Consider the following 17,353-nt stretch of genomic DNA (forward strand, 5'->3'; position numbering starts at 1 on the left):
TAAGTGGGATAATGGACAGAACACTGGGCTTGAAATAAAGAAGACCCAAGTTTAAATCCTGTCTTTAACGCTTCCTAGTTTTATGAAGCTGGGCAAAGTTGGTTTAGTCTCTCAATCTCAGTTTCCTAATTTGTAAAACAAGGATACCAGTAATCTTGACCTTTCAGGATTATTGTAAGTTCTAGATGAGATAAAATAGGTAGGATGTTTTGCAAACATTAATGTAAACATCAGGGTGCTATGAAGATATTTGCTATCATTATCTCTCATGATATTATTTTGTATTTTATTGGGCATAATTGTACTTATTGATGTCCATGTCCTATTCAGCTTTAGAATAAAAGCTGATTCACAAATAGCACAAGATGTATCTTGTGCTATTTGTGAATCAGCTTTTATTTGATAAAGACATTGATTTCAACTTCATCACCCAAGTTCTTAACCTTAAGAACTTTCTTTCAGAGGGAATTTGTGGTAAGGGACCAAGAAATAGGCTTACACTTCAGGTATACCATTCACTTCCCAAACAAACTCTGAGAGCCCATTCGGCAGTGTTCCTCCACATTTAGGCAGCCAATTTCAAAGGGTCCACTTGTCACTGTTAGGTGATGCTGCTTAAGGAGGACGCGGTACTAAATGCGTATTTCTTTACCTTAAGCACCTACCCTGCAAGGTATCACAGTATGGGGAAGGCACTCATCACAGTAAGGAGACTCCAGTACCAATGCTGGCTCTGTGAATTTCTAGTTGGGAGGCTGTGGGAAAAAGTCTTTTATGTTTTCTAATTCTCATCAGTAAAGCAAGTATGATAGATCCTGTATAACTTCTCCTGCTGGGTTTTAGTACACAAGTGTTTTCTAAGCTATAAAATGCTATATAATGTGAGTTTTTATTATTAAACAACATGACCCAAGCCTTCCCATAAAAAGTATCCATTGATTGGATTATTATTGATCATTAACTAACGATTACATAGTTTCCTGCTATTTTCAGTCTCATGGAAGTAATTTTTAAAAAACCCTTACCTTCTGTCTTGGAATCAGTGCTTTGTATTGGTTCCAAGGCAGAAGAGTTGTAAGGGCTAAGCAATGGGGGTCAAGTGACGTGCCCGGGGTCACACAGCTAGGATGTGTCTGAGGTCAAATTTGAACCCAGGACCTCCCATCTCTGGGTCTAGCTCTCAGACCATTGAACCACCCATGCCCCCCTCCCCCCAATTTGGTTTTACATAGCAAAGTTCAGTTTAGTTACTGTCTTCTCCATGAAGTCTTCCTTCATCCCCATCCATTGGTAATGCTCTTTCTGTACTTCAATAACCTTATATTGGGTTTATTTGTATATTCATTAGGTTCCCTCGCAGGAATGTAAACTTCTTGAGGGTAGACACCACTTTGTCTTGTTTCCTTGTCATCCTTAGATGCCCAGGGACAGTGAATTAGCTTGAGGTGATGTAGAGGGTCAGTATCTAAGTAAGGACGACTTTAGTTCAAGTTCATCTTCCCATGCTTCCTCTCCACATGATCCTGGCCAATCACTTAATACTAGTCCTCAGAATCCCAGGGAATTCTCTGCCAGTGCAAGCTACAAAGAAGGGCTGGTCCACACTGATAGGAGACTTCCCTAATCCCCTGAAGTCTCTGGTAATAATCCCCAACCTCATAAGCAAGCAAAAATGCTCCATCTCTACATCCCCACCAACCTCATGCTTTGCACCCAGGGAGTTGAGTTGAGTTGAATTTATAGCTGTCTCCATGGAAAATGGAATAAGAAATCATACACAATATAGGCAAGGCATCATTTTAATCAATCAGTTTATCAATCAAGCTTTATTAAGTGTCTAACATATGCCAAGCTCTGTGCCTGGCACTGGAAATACAAGGACAAAAATGAAACAATGAATAAACTTAAGAAGCATACGTTTAATCAGGGGAGATGTGTATACATATACATAAATGTAAATTTTGGCAAAATAAATGCAAGATGATTTTTTAATTGGGATCATTGTAAAGCCAGCTGAATGGGTACCACTCTTTTGTTTGGATATCTTTGATCTCATTCAATGTTTTTCGGAAGATAGGTGTTCAATATACAACTGTTACCTTTAAATTAGAATCTTCACTAGGAATTCTCAAGTGAATGGGGTAGGAGTTTTAGTCTCCTTATCTCTTTTTTCTTCTTTATAATCCATCTTTCATGATATTTCCAAAGTGCATAGATCTGGTCAAGTCATCCCTCACTACAGAAATATTTTCAATAACTCAATATTGCCTTTGGGATAAAACAAAAAAAAATCCTTTGACCTGTATTTAAAGCCCTTCCCACTCTGGTTCCTTTTGCACAACATTGCTGTTGCTATTCAGTCCTTTCTGGTGTATTCAAGTCTTCATGACCCCATTTGAAGTTTTCTTGGCAAAGATACTGTAGTAGTTTGCCATTCTTTTTCCAGTTCATTTTACAGATGAGGAAACTGAGGCAAACAGGTTTAAGTGACTTTCCCAGGGTCACACAACTAGTAAGTATGAGGCCAGATTTGAACAAGTCCAGGTTGCACCACTTAGCTGCCCTAATTGCTTGCCTAATTTTATATTAATCCTCTTCATGCACTCTTTCTTCCAAACTGTTCTAGCTTCTCCATCCACATTCTGTCTCCCATCTCTGTTCTCTTTGTGAAAGTGGTCTGCCCCATCTGCAACATACTTCCTTCTTATTGCTACCCCGTAGAATTCCTAGCTTCCTCCATGATACATGATACAGCTCTGGTAACCTCTTCTGCATGATGTCCTTCCTGGTTCTCTCTAGTCATCTCATATTCATTATAATTGTTCTGTGGCACCTAGGGGATATAACAGATAGAGCAATAGGCTTGGCATCAAGAAGATCTAAGTTCAGATCCTGTCTCTGACAATGTGACTCTGGCCAAAGTCCCTTAGATCCTCTCAGATTTTGTTTACTCATTTGTAAAATGAGGAAAATAATAGAGTCTAACTTTGGGATGTTGTGAGGTTCAAGTAATATAATGTGTATTAAAATTATAAATATGAATGTATTATATAAATATTATTTATATATTATATAATATTTATTATATATACTATAAATGTGTTATTATTGTTCCTTGGTATTTCATTATATTTAATTTCATATGTTCATATCCTGTTCACCAGTAGAAATGCTTATTTTTTTTTCTTGGAAATCCCAGTGCCTAGCACATGGTAGGCATTTATTAAATACTTCTTGAATTAGGTCAAGAAGTCAAGTAGAGGTGTTTATTAAGTAGTATTGAATGATCAAAGTTTATAAGTATGAAATAGCAAAAAGTGAGAACCATTTCAGTCTGCATTTCTGTCTGTTTCTCTTTTTCTTTTCCCTCCCTCCCTCTCTCCCTCCCCCTCTTTCCCCTCTTTCTTAATCCCTCCCCCTCTCTCTCCCCACTCTCTCCCTCCCTCCCTTTCTACCTCTCTCTTTCCCCTCTCCCCCTCTCTCTCCCTCCGTACCCCCTATGTCTCTCCCTCCCTCCCTCTCTCTCTCTCTCCCTCTTTACCCTCTTCCTCCCTCCCTCCCTCTCTCTCTGTGCTCTCTCCCTCCCTTTCTACCTCTCTCTTTCCCCCTCTCTCCCTTTCTTTCTCTCTCCCCCCTCTCCCTCTCCCCTCCCTTCTCTCTCTCTCTCTCTCTCTCTCTCTCTCTCTCTCTCTCTCTCTCTCTCTCTCTCTCTCTCTTTCTCTATCCCTCTCTCTCTCTCTCTCTCTCCCTCCCTCCCTCTCTCTCTGTCTCTCTCTCTCTGACTGCCCCTCCCCCCACCCCCTCCCCACCTCTTTTAAACACACACACACACACACACACACACACACACACACACACTGAGTGAATACTGGCTATACTTTGGTGATTTTTGCCTCCTCCTCCATCTCCCCAGAGAGAATGGTGGCATTCAAGACACCTATCTGTAGGAAAGCACAAGTTGGAAGAGAATAGCCTTCTGTTCTTGGCTTTGCTATTTACATGTATGTCCTCCTCATCAGTATCATTTTGCACATGTTGAATACCGGACAAATGCATGGTCCTGAGCTCAACCTTGGATGACTCCTATATCCTTGACCTTCACTTCAATTCTGCCATCTCTTTAAACAAACAGAACAAAGGCGTGCCTTACCTTCATAGCCATGGAAATGCCTAGACACCCTGGGATAAATTACTGAAATACACACAAACATACAGAGCCTCCTCAAGGGGATTTGGCAGGAAGGGATTTTGTAAAGTATAAATAACTTCAGCCCCGCAAACATCTGTAATTTCTTGTAAAAGATAACCGCACCCCCCCACACACACACCATGCACACACATTGTATCCTCTTAACAACTTGGTAGAAAGTCCCTAAGAAGGGTCATGTCCCCAAATGCCACCTTGGAGGTCACTGTCTGGTTCTCAAAAGATGCCCATGTGGTCTGTCACCATCATTCATCTTAGAAGTCTTTCCAGGTGGTTAGAAATTGCCAGGATCTAAACAGCTCTTAGCAAGCCTGGATCCTTTCTAAGCCATACTGAACTAGTAGAGGAAGAATTAATTAGAAGCAAACTCCATAAATATGTTGTAGAAATCAAGCTGTAATCATCAACAGTGAGTTAAATATTTTCAGAGAGAGAAGAAGGAGAAGGAGGAGGAAGGGAGAGAAGAATGAGGAAGAGAAGAAGGAGGAAGAAAGAAAGGGAGAAAAGAAATAAGAATTCATATTATAAAGCACGAGACAACAGAGCATAATGGAGAGAAGAGTGAACTTGGAGTCAGAATGACCTGGGTTCTAATCTTGCCTTTGATCTGTGCTATCCATTTGATCCTGGGCATATCACTTTATCTGTGCCTTAGACAACTCTCTAAGTCTGCAAGTGGCATAGCACTGTAGATCTTTGCTGGGAGAGGCAGTGTCTTCACTGGCAGCTACCCACACCCATGAAATCCAAGTGTCCCCTACCCTAAACCCCAGACAGACAATACATCTTCTGACTTTGGGAGGGAATGGCTAGCCCATTGCTCCATTTTCTGCCCTCCTTTCCATTAAATATGCCTACAAGACCACTCAAGAAATAGGGAGATGTTATAGGCTATGAGGTGGACAACAGATGAGTAGCTCTTTAATTCTTTTACTAGAGCTGGATGGGGGCACGTTTCTAATATCTGATCAATTCATTTTTTTCTGAATTCATCAATTCTGCTTGTCCGTCATCAGTCCCAGCATGGACCGAGATCAATGCTGGGACTGATGACGGACAAGCAGAATGCCACAAATCTGGGGAACTAAGAGTGATGCCAGCTTTGTATGGAGCCTCTTGAGCTTGAAAAAGAAGCCTCATCCTCAATGGATGACAAATCTTTCTTGACAAGTCTTTCTGAGAGTTCTAGTTTTGTTCAGGTTTGTGCAGAAGGATCTACTTCCCCTGGAGAAGAAATATGGCTTTAAATGCATTCAGACTCTGGTCCTTTATTCCATTTCAGTTCTTTCCTTGATGGGTCACACCAGAAATAAATATAGGAGTAACCACAGCTGATTTCCAAATTGGAGTCTGCAGAATATTCAGCACTGCCTTTTAAAATCTGCTGCTTCCCTGGTGGAGAGACAAAGAATTTTTTATTTGGGGAAAAATAAAGAGGAAAACCTGCAACTATTTCTTGACTAGGAGCCACATTTATGAGCCATGAATTATTTCCTTTGATAGCTCAATGTCTTCAATTTCCTTTGCCAAAAAACCATCCTGACCCTGAAAACCTGTCCAGGAAGCCCTCCCCCATATCCCATATCCCATAGTCAGTGCAACTCCTTCTATGAATATTCTTCAGTTACAGTGTTGAGGGAGGAAAAAGTTAGAATCACCTCTGGAAAGCCTGAGGAAATACTTGGGGAAAGTCACTGAAGATATCTGTCCATTGAAATGAGAAAAGGATCTCAAAGTATCAACTAAACCCATATGTCTTTTCTACTTCATTATCAGCCTCATTTGGCATATGATGAAACGGGACCTTATAGCTCTTTGGGCCCAACCCCTTCATTTTATGGGTAACAAAACAAAGATACAATGACCGCAATTGAATTAAGTGACCTGCCCAAAATTATGCAGTAAATTTGTGGTTCAAATCTGAACTCAGGTCCTTGGACTTCAAATCCTTTCCCCATTGTTCTATATTGCCTTTTCAAACATTTCTATTTGGATATTTTGCCATTTTTTCAACCCCAGCTCCCCTCACACTAATCTGTACCTTACTTCCCCCACCCTCATCCCCTGCTGACCCCAGCTCCAGGCTCTAGTCCTCATTTCCCACAGGATTCCTTTGCCAATTTTTAAATTTATGCCAGTGACACAGCAATTCTCATTTTTCACACTTAGAACTTTGGAGCCTTCTTTTCATCTCCTTTGCTTAATTGGCACCAAAGTCCTGTTATTTTTTCCTTTAAAATATCTTTTAGATTCCTTTTTCTATTGTCAATACTTCAATCAAAGGCTTGCATGCCTAGACTACAACAATAGCATTCTGTCTAGTCTTCCTGCTTTCAATCTTCTCATCTATTCTCAATCCATCATTCATAATCTTTCCCTACTTCCTAAAGAGTGATTTCATTATCAGCCTTTATATTCTGGGTATCTTCCTAGCACAGTTCCTTACAGAGTAGTCAATTATTGTTTCTTGAATTGAATTGAATCACTAATCATATATAAGTATATACAATATGTACACATCTCTATCATCTCTCTGTCAGTTGGTATCTCTGTCTCTCTGCCTGTCTCTGACCCCAATGTTCATTTTATCTCCTTCATTTGAATGTTAGCTTTCTGAAGGCAGGGACTCCAAGAAGTTTGTCAAGAAATCCCTTTCATCTCTCTCTCTCTCTCTCTCTCTCTCTCTCTCTCTCTCTCTCTCTCTCTCTCTCTCTCTCTTTCTCTCTCTCTCTCTCTCTCTGTCTATCTCTCTCTCTGCCTCTCCCTTCTCCTTTCACTCTCTCTCTGTCTCTCTGTCTCTCTGTCTCTCTCTCTGTCTCTGTGTCTCTCTGTCTCTGTGTCTCTCTGTCTGTCTGTCTGTCTGTCTGTCTGTCTGTCTCTCTCTCTCTCTCTCTCTCTCTCTGTGTCTCTCTGTCTCTGTCTCTCTCTTTTTCTCTCTTTCTCTCTCTTTCTATCACTCTCTTTCTCTCTCTGTCTCTTTCTGTGTCTGTCTGTCTGTTTCTCTCTCTTTCTTTCTCTCTGTCTCTCTCCCATCCTCTCTCATCTTCCCTCCCTCTCTCCATGCTTCTTGATTTATGTTTACATATAGATATTTTATGAGATCATATTTTAGACAACCAATAAATATTCTGACTGATAAAAGTTAGCATTTATAATAAAAGCTCCAGAATAATTTACCAATATAGTCTCATCTTCACAACTGGGATTTAAATTCTTTTCTCATCCACATTTTACATATGAGGGACCTGAGAAAGACAGAACCTTTAGCACAGTGACCATGTTCTTCACTGCCTGTCTGAGACAATGGTGGAGCAACTGCCAGCTCCATGGAAGCAGGGAACCTGATGAAGTACTGTGTCAAAGCAATGGAGATGGTGCAGAGGAGAGAGAGACTGTGACAGAGAAACAGAAAGAGAGAGAGAGAGAGAGAGAGAGAGAGAGAGAGAGAGAGAGAGAGAGAGAGAGAGAGAGAGAGAGAGAGAGATGGGGGGGAGGGAGGGAGGGAGATTTAAAATTCCCTCCTTTTATTGTCCTTTAAATATGAAGGAAATGTTTAAAATAGGAGAAGATTAGATTAGAGGTTTTTGCATGGTTGCGAGTCATCCTCTTGTCCTCTCAGAGTTTTGATCTGTCAGTGATCAGTATCTTTTACTCAAGGTTTCTTTATAAGAACTTTAATCATAGATCTAGCACTAGAAGATGCCCTAATAGACCATCTAAGCCAATGCTCTCATTTTATACAGGAGAAAACTATGGCTGAGGGATGTTAAGTGATTTGTTCCAGGTCACACAGTTAATAAGTGGTAGGACAGGATTCAAACTCAAATTCCATTCCCTTCTCCACTGTTGTACTGTCTCCTTTCTTATCAACCATCACAACCTTTGGGGAAAAGGTAAGTGATCAATATTATTCCAGCTTAGAAGTAGGGAAACTAGAATACAGAGGAATTAAATGTCAATAGAATGAGAAAAGTAAGCCAGATCCAGGTGTCCATTCTATTTCCTCAGTTTTCACTCGATAAAACTACACTCCCCACCCAGACAGGCATGTTCACACTTTCCCCTGCTAACAGTTGATTACATAAAATTCAATGTGAACAAAATACTGCAGAGAATGTCAGCTTTTTTCAATATGTTGGTTAGTTTTGCTGAACTATTTTTTTCTCAGTTTCATTCTTTAATGTTATATGGTTCAGAGGAGGAAAGATTTATTGGGAAATGTAGGTGGTATAAAACCAAAAGATATCAAAAATTATTTTTAAATCAATGTATTAAAATTCAATGTGAAATAGTATTTCTCTGTTTACTGATGAGTCAATTTTTTTTTCTGAAAAATTCTTTTATAGATGCAATTGGTATGGAGGATAAGGCTGGCAGTGGAACAGGAAAACCTGCCTTCAAGAAGCTGGCCTCTCCCTCCCTCCCTCCCTCTCTCTCTCTCTTTTTCTCTCTCTCTCTCTCTCCCATCTCTGTCCCTGCCTGTCTGTCTGTCTGTCTGTCTGTCTGTCTGTCTCTCTCTCTCTCTCTCTCTCTCTCTCTCTCTCTCTCACACACACACACACACACACATATTTATATAGGGCAATGATGCTGGGCAAGTCACCCAATATGGCACTGATCTAGGCAACCCCTAACACTCCAAGTCAGGGGTTCTTAACCTTTGGTAGTCAGGTGAAGCCTATTGAGTCCTCCAAATACCATTTGTTGCCTACATTCATAATTCAATAAAATATTAAAATTTCAGTTAAAAATCAGGAAAAACAAAAATGTAATTTTCTTTCCCATCCAAGTTTATATACTTTTTGGAATCCAATCGTGGGTCACTTGTGGACTCCAGGTTTAGGACACGTGCTCTAAGTTACATCAGTTGTCCAGAAACTGATGAAATGGTAGATTTAGGCCTTAAAATTCTCCCAAATAAAGGGGAAAAAAGCATTCCTACCTATTTTTATGGCAGCAAGTTGGTTAAAATATATGCATCCTTGTAGCATCAGAAATGCTTTGAGGAAAGCACAAATTTAGTTATTACTTTAAGTTAAGTGATTCTTTATGGTATAGAAGAAGCCTGGTTTAAGGAGCAAAGTGTCCTTGATTATGGGAAAGTTTGTAATTGCATTGAGATTCATGCAAACTGAAGAATGTGAATCTTGTTGTTGTTGTTGCTAAAACAGTAATGACTCCTGTTGTTTTTCAACCAGAGCCTGGGGGTTCCCTGTACTTGGTAGAGTCAAAGGAGAAGGCATGAACCTGAACCATTTAATCTTCTTGACTTAAAGTTCCATGTCATTGAAGCTTCTTGTGTCATTAGGAACATAAATAAATCAACCAAGAGTGGGTCTGACATTGTCTGTTTAGGAGAAAATAGCATATTTAGGGAGAATTCATGGCTTAGAGTATACCTTTTTTTTTTTGGTAAACCCTTTACCTTCCACCTTAGAATCAATACTATGTATTGGTTCCAAGGCAGAAAAATGGTAAGGGCTAGGCAATGGGGGTTAAGTGACTTGAACAGGGTCACATTAGGAATTGTCTGAGGTCAAATTTGAACCCAAGACCTCCTGTCTCTAGGCCTGACTCTCAATCCACTGAACTACCCAACTGTCCCCTAGAGCATAACTTTTTAGTATCCATAGGAAAAAAGAATCTATTCACCATAATAACAAACATATACCTATATGTTAATTATTGCATTAATAGATATCATGGAATAGTTTAAGGAGGGTAAGTTTTGAAGGCTGGAAGGCCTGGATTCAAGTCCTACCATTGACATTGTTAGGCAAATCCCTTTATATTTCAATATTCCAGAGAACTCTCTAAAACTAAAAAAAATATTTATTTAAAATATTTTTCCATGTTTACATGATTCATTTTCTTTCCCTCCTCTCTTCCCTCCCCCCTCTCAGGGCCAATAAGCAATTCCACTGAATTATACAAATGTTATTGCTTGATACCAATTTCCATATTATTCATTTTTGTAATAGAGAGATCTTTTAAACAATGACCCCAAATCATATACCCATTTAAACAAGGGATAAGTCATGTGTTTTTCTTCTGTATTTCTACTCCCAGAGTTCTTTCTCTGGATGTGGATAGTGTTCTTTCTCAGAAGTCCCTCTAGATTGTCCTGGATCATTGTACTGCTGCTAATAGAGAGGTCCATTACATTTGATCATTCAATAATGTTTCACTTTCTGTGTACGATGTTCTCTTGGTTCTTCTCCTTTTGCTCTGCATCAATTGATGGAGGTCTTTCCAGTTCACATGGAATTCCTCCAGTTCATCATTCCTTTCAGCTCAATAGTATTCCATCATCAACAGATACAATTGGTTTAGCCATTCCCCAATCAAGGGACACCCCCTCATTTTCCAATTTTTTACCACCACAAAGAGCAGGGCTATGAATATTTTTGTACAATCCTTTTTTATTATCTCTTTGGGGCACAAACCCAGCAGTGCTATGATTGGATCAAGGGGCAGGCAGTCTTCTTAAGTCCTTTGGACATAATTCCAAATTGCCTTCCCGAATGGATAGATCCATTCACAACTCCACCAGCAGCATTTTAGTGACCCAACTTTGCCACATCCCCTCCAACATTTAGAACTTTTCTTTACTGTCATATGAGCCCATCTGCTAGGTGTGAGGTGCTACCTCAGAGGAGAACTCTCTAAGATTACAAGGCTCAGAAAATGTGAAAAGGGTGACAATTTGCATTAACAAAGGACTTTCCCTGCCTGGAATTTTTCTCTCAATATCAACAAAGTCATAGTTCTATTCCATTTCTCTGTTAGGGAAAAAAAGTATGATGTAGTGGGCAGAACACTGGCTTTTTTTCTCAGAAGACCCAAATTTGAATCCTAGCATTGCCTTTTATCATCCTTGTGACTTCAGGTAATAGTGACATTTATTATTAATTTTCGGGTGTGTGGAAGGTAGGGGTCTCACACATGATTTCTTTGATGTGGTAAACCTGTCCTTTCACTAATGCAAGATGGAAACTTCTTTTTAACTTAGAGTTTAGAGAAATCGTTTCTAAAGTGAGAAATATAGATTGATCACAAATGATTTAGGATCTACCATTTCAGAGGGTGGGAAGACAGACCATATCTCATCTTCAGTGATATATGTAATTGAAGGACTTGTCTCCAACACAATCACACCTAACCACATCTTCCAACATTCCCTTTCCCTGACTACTCCTCTTCTGTGCAAACTCCCAAACTCTCCACTTTTGACCCAAGTATTGACCTTGTGGGTCACATAATCAAAAATAAATTCTACTCACAGCTTCACAGGTTCCAAAGGGAGAATTCTTTCCCCACCCTTTCCCCTTTATTTCACCTTACAACTGGGGCAGGTACCAGATGAGGAGCAGTGATGTTCTTCAGAGCAGTAACTAATTATTAGGAGCCCTTCCTATGTGCTTTTCTTTTGGATAGGACAAAGCAAGTTCCAAGAGAATAAGTAGGCATGGATGAATTGTGACCTGCATCATGGAACATAGTACCTTACTTTCTCCCTAACCCCACAATTCTTATTTTCATAATTCTTCTATACTTACTATTACTTGTAGGCATCACTAACCTTCTAGTTGCCCATGTTGACAGCCTTGGTTCTAACCTTGACTCTATACTTTCATTTGCCTTGATTTTTGCAATAGAATTTAAACTGGTCATCTTGCTGCAAATATTGTTTCCTATCTATGTTCTATATAGCTATTAAATTATATTCCAAAAGTTCAGGTATGACCATGTTACTTCCCTATTCCATAAGCTTCAGTGGCTCTCTACTATCTCTAGGATTACATAGTATTTCATCTTTATTTCATCTTTTTATTTTTTTTTAATTTAATCATTTCTTTATTACATTAAAATTCCCTGCTAACTCCTTCCCTCATGAAGGTCTTTCCATGATTTTTTAATGAGCCTGTTCATAATTTCTTACAAAGCAGTTGTATTTCATCAACATATCTCATCCTTTTAAAATACCTCTTCTTCCTGATTTTTAATGTAAGGGATTATTTTTGAGAACCTGTACATAATTTATAAAGAAAAAGTCATAAATCAAGGGTGTTTTCTCAAAGATTTTATTGACAGGGGTCTTTAGTCCAAAAAATTTAAAGACCATAATGGTCTCCAAAGTGGGTTTCAGGCATCTCCAAGATTAAAGTGAAACCCAGACCTCAACAGAAAGTAGTTTTAAGTTACTTCTTACAGCAGGAGCAAAGTTAAAATGCTTCAGCCTTCATTTTCATTGTTTTTCACATCCTAAAATCCAATCTTGAAAACCTTTGCCTTTCCATGGGATTCACTCATTGCCCCCACTGAGGTATCATACAATTCCTTGAAGACCTCATATAGAACACTGACTAATCTTCATTTCCCTGGCTCGAGATGAACCAATACTGGCCAGTTATTTGCTCAAACTATAAAACAATCCACTAAGGGATACAGGAAGAAAATATTAAAATTTCTATTTACATTTATTTTCCCCTAAATATAAACAATAAATTAAAATTTGCTAGTGTTTAATATACAGATAGGCACTGAGAAATATTAAAGTCTTATATCAATATAAAATAGTGCAAAGAGTAATGCATAATGGATGAATCTTAGGGTTCAAGTTCTGACTCTGCTAAATGCCATAGGTAAGACCTTGGTCAAGTAAATACTCCCTTAGGCAACTCTCTAGACTAATTCTAGACAAAGCTTCTTTGGTCATGCAAACATTTAAAAAATAAAATTGAGCATATGCACTGCCTAAAGTAGGTATACTGTATAAATGGAGATTTTGAGCCTTTGGACTTCATCCCCCAGAAGTCCCTTAGTTTTTCCCCCAAATTCCATTTTCCTGCATCCTCATGTTTTGTGTGATTGTATTTAAGTGGCTGTAACTCTTCCCTTGTCCTCTTTTGAACCTGTGACCTGGCTGAAGTCAGACAGTTCTTTTGTTTTAGTTATTATTAATAAAACTTTATAAAATATAATAGTTATTGATTATTAATTTAAAAACCCCAAATACCCATACACAAACGTAATAAAATTTGTAGTTCAGTCATTCAGGCATGTCTGATGCTTTGTGATTCTGTGGGCCCTACTGTCCATGGTTTTGCTGGTTTTTTTTTGTTTGTTTTTTTGGCAGAGATACTAGAGTGATTTGCCATTTCCTTCTCCAGTAGATTAAGGCAAACAGAGGTTAAATGACTTCCCTGAGGTCACACTGCTAGTAAATTGCATCTGCTAGATTTGAACTCATGTCTTCTGGACTCCAGGTCTAGCATTCTATCCACTGGACCATCTAGTTGCCTCCAAATATAGCATATTATTTACTATATGTTAAATATATTTATAAACATAATATATGTTCTGAGATATACAAAAGTAAAAATAAAAAATAACATAAATATAAAATAAATTATAATTTAAAGTAATAGTTTTATCTATTAGTGGCACACAAAGTCTTTCTACTTTTGCTAAAAATCAATTGTAGTGATGATGATTTAGTGAGATCAAAGTAGAGAAATAAGATTCATTATTTATTATGAAAATATTGTGCTGCAGTAATATGAAGTTCTACTTCTAGGTTCCCCTTATTTTGATAGATGGTGTTGTCATCATGCTGAAAAAAAATGATATCACAAAAGACAGGTAGCTTCCAATGGGGGTAGTTCCATCACTAGTTGCACTTACCAAATCTTTGTTATTTGATTTTCTCATTCATTCAACAATTATGCCATAGTTTTTGTGGTAATTTGGCTGGTTAGTCGTGATCTTCCTTGATGTCAATTAGACATTCTTGCAAACTAATTGGATATTCTAGCATTTTTACATTTCTAACATATGGGTTCAAATCCCAGTAAAACTCTTCATTTGGAAGATCAGTAGAGAGTTTAGAAAATTCTGCTTCTGAGGTTTTAAAGATTGCAGTGATGAGAGTTTTTATAGGTGATGCATTTATGTTTTTGTCAGCAACAAAAGTCACATAAGGATGACAGTATTTCCAATTGGCCTTCTTTGAAATTCTCTCTTCACACCATGAAAAGCAGTTACCTTCTCCATCATTGCTCCAGTGTCCCCTTTACTGGAAGGGACAAATATTACTAACCACCGGCATCCACAGAGCCCTCAGAAGTTTGCAAATTGTTCTCTATGTTATCACATTTGATCTGTACAGCAATCCTGGGAGGTCAGTGCCATCCTCATCGCCCTTTTATAAATAAGCTGAAAGATACTGATGGATTTATCCTGAGTCATTTTGGGAGTAAGTGCCTGAGAGAGTCTTCCAACACCAGCACACCTGACTCTCAATCCCTGAACTTTATCCATTATGGCACCTTGTTAGTCTACCAAGTTGTGTTTAATTAATATATATGAAAAAAATATATATATATATGAGTTTTTCCCATTATTAGTGTTATTTTTAATCCAAAGTTACTTTGCAGAAATATTTTTGAGCCATTTATGTGCTTCGTGACAATTTGGTTAATACTAGATAACGTAATTAGTTGATCCACTTAACCTGGCATAAAAGATTGCAATATTTCATAAGTGAATAAATGAGTGATGGATTCACTGTCAACCCCTCCATCTGGTGGAATTCTCCCTTCTTCAGTTAGGATTCCAAGCAAGTAATACACAACATATGACGATCTTGCATGAAGACTAAGCAAGAGTGCCAAGGTCAATTTGTTTATTAAACACGAATCATTTTTAATTTCTTATATATAAGCCAGAATTTAATACAAAAACAGGATTAGGAGTATAGTATATACTTATATGCTATATACTTATATAGAGAGAAACCACTATAGAACTTTGATAAAATGTTGCCCTAATTAGTGTGAAAGAGTAAAATTGAAGGAAACCTGCGCCTTGTTGGACAGCTCTGCAACCTTCCATCTCTTTGCCTCAGTTTGTAGGTTTCCTTCAATTTTACTCTTTCACATTAGAGAGGTGAGTTTGGAAGATTATTATGGTAGTAATATATAGGATAGATGGACATACTGTGAGTTCAAATCAGTTCAGGAAATATTTTTTTAGCAACTTCCATACATCGATTCCTAGGCTGGGCTGCTGGGAAAACACAGATAGATGGAGGATGTACCTGATCCTGAAGGAGTTTATGATCTAAAAGAAGGGAAAGGTATACATGGTTAAGCATGATGCAAGAAAGAATGTGAGGAGTATAAGGTTGTGAGCCAGGGGAAGCCCTGGGAGAAAATTGGGGCTAGAAGTTTATTTTTATCTAGGAGAATGGGAGGAGGTGTATTTTAGGGAAGGTTCCATAAAGGATGTTTCAGAGTTAGACTTTACTGGAAAGGAAGAACTTGAATAAATAGACATGGAAATGGGAGTGGAAGGTGGGTGGAGGCAATTAGTTCTAGGAAAGGAAGATGGCAGAAAACAGGACAAGAATGGAAGATTGAGATAAGATTAGATAGCTAGGATTGGAGATAGATAGTGAAGTCACTTCAATATCATAATCAGATAGTATACTTAAATTTATTAGGTAAAGAGCAACCACTAAAGCAATTTGAGAAAATTTGGCCATAATCAGAGTGTGAATTTGGTGGTAATTTATGCAGGATAGATTTAAATGCAGATAGATTAGGAGACCAATTAGGAGGCAGCTTGGTGGTACAGTGCATAAAGTGCTGGACTTGGGAGTCAGGAAAACCTGACTTTGAAGCCTACTTGAGATGCTTTGGCTGTTTGATGCTGGGAAAGTGACTTAATCACTCTGTGCCTCAGTTTCCTCATGAGTAAGTAAAGGGATGATGATATTAACACCTATCTTACAAGTTTGTTGTGAGGATCCACCAAGGTAACATATGTAAAATAGTCTGCAAATCTTCAAGTGCTATATGAATACTAGTTAAATGAGAGATCAGGACTAAACTATGGTGAATGAAGAAAAAAAAGATTATCTGGGAAGATGTGACATCCATATAAGTCAGGGAATAGGAATTGAAAAGACTTGATACATGATTTTCTTATTAGTACCTAATTCTCCTATTCCTTTCCCCATATTTGTGTAATCCATTTCTCTCAAAATAGACAAGATTAACAAAAGAGGGTTCACGAAACAACATTGTTTGCAGATATCATCTGTTATTAGAGTAATTGATTATCATAAAGAGGAAAACATCTTTATTTTCACAGTAACCTTATATACTGGGGAAAAATGATTCTGACCAAAGCTCAGTGAGTGCCGTGTTTTAATTTCTGCCTCATGATAAGAAAATGGTCTGGATGATTGTTTGGCTAATTTTTTTTCCTGAATTAGCCTTGCCACTTCCTTGATCTCCTCATCATTTTCATAATCCGTGGTTTGCATGCTTTCTGAAATTTGGGATTAATAAAGATCGGTTATCTTGTAATTGGCATAGTAAGACCCAACTTCTTATATGTTGGACTAAACCATAAAGATTCATATATATAACAGTTTCATAGCCTGGCACATAGTTTCAACTTCAGACTCCTTTTTCCTTTTTAAATATACTTCCGGATTTGATAGTATAAATATTTTAGCAAAGAGGAGCATTTTTAACAGGCTGGTGGCCTTTAAATTATTTTATTGAGGTGGCAGGGGCCCAGAATGCTTGTTGGAATTTACAAATGTGAGTTGATTTATATTTTACTTTGTAAACGAGGCCCAAGAGAATGACTAATTAGAACCATGACTCAAAGCTATAAAGGGTACTTATTGATTCAGCTCATGAAAAGACCAGAATGATCAAAAGCAAACATCCATCTTCTTCTTCATCCAAGGATCAGGGGGTTAAGTGCTGTTTGTCTCAAATCTTTGGCATTAGCTCCATCTTTGTAATGAAGAAGACAATTAACATCTACAGGCATTTGCTTTTAGTGTGTACTGTATTAATTAGCAGGATCAGTCAATTAAACAGCATTTGGTGAATTAAACTGACTCTCCTTTGTTTTTTCTTCTTTAGTCATAGGTAGTAGAAAAAAATCACATTGAAGAAAATATGGAAAACTCCTACTTCAGTCAGTACAAGGTTGACATCCATTTGATTCAAATCATCTTTTGATCCTTTCCAATGTCATTATGGACTTGTTCTTTGTGTCTAAACTTTTCCATTTTGTAATGAACAATTGTTATTTGGAAGGATCTAACCATTCAACAGC

The 17,353-nt window shown here is 38.1% G+C and overlaps 1 long non-coding RNA gene across 1 annotated transcript; it reads right to left on the reverse strand.

The window, feature by feature from the left end:
* Positions 1–1,807: 1,807 nt before the first annotated feature.
* On the reverse strand, positions 1,808–4,526 carry LOC130454266 (uncharacterized). The gene is made up of 2 exons (XR_008911925.1): positions 4,414–4,526; positions 1,808–2,833 (listed from the first exon to the last, which is right to left on the reverse strand). It is a non-coding gene; the product is annotated as an uncharacterized LOC130454266 (long non-coding RNA).
* Positions 4,527–17,353: the final 12,827 nt, after the last annotated feature.

This window comes from Monodelphis domestica, chromosome 5 (assembly GCF_027887165.1).
Source record: "Monodelphis domestica isolate mMonDom1 chromosome 5, mMonDom1.pri, whole genome shotgun sequence".
Lineage (NCBI taxonomy): Eukaryota > Metazoa > Chordata > Mammalia > Didelphimorphia > Didelphidae > Monodelphis > Monodelphis domestica.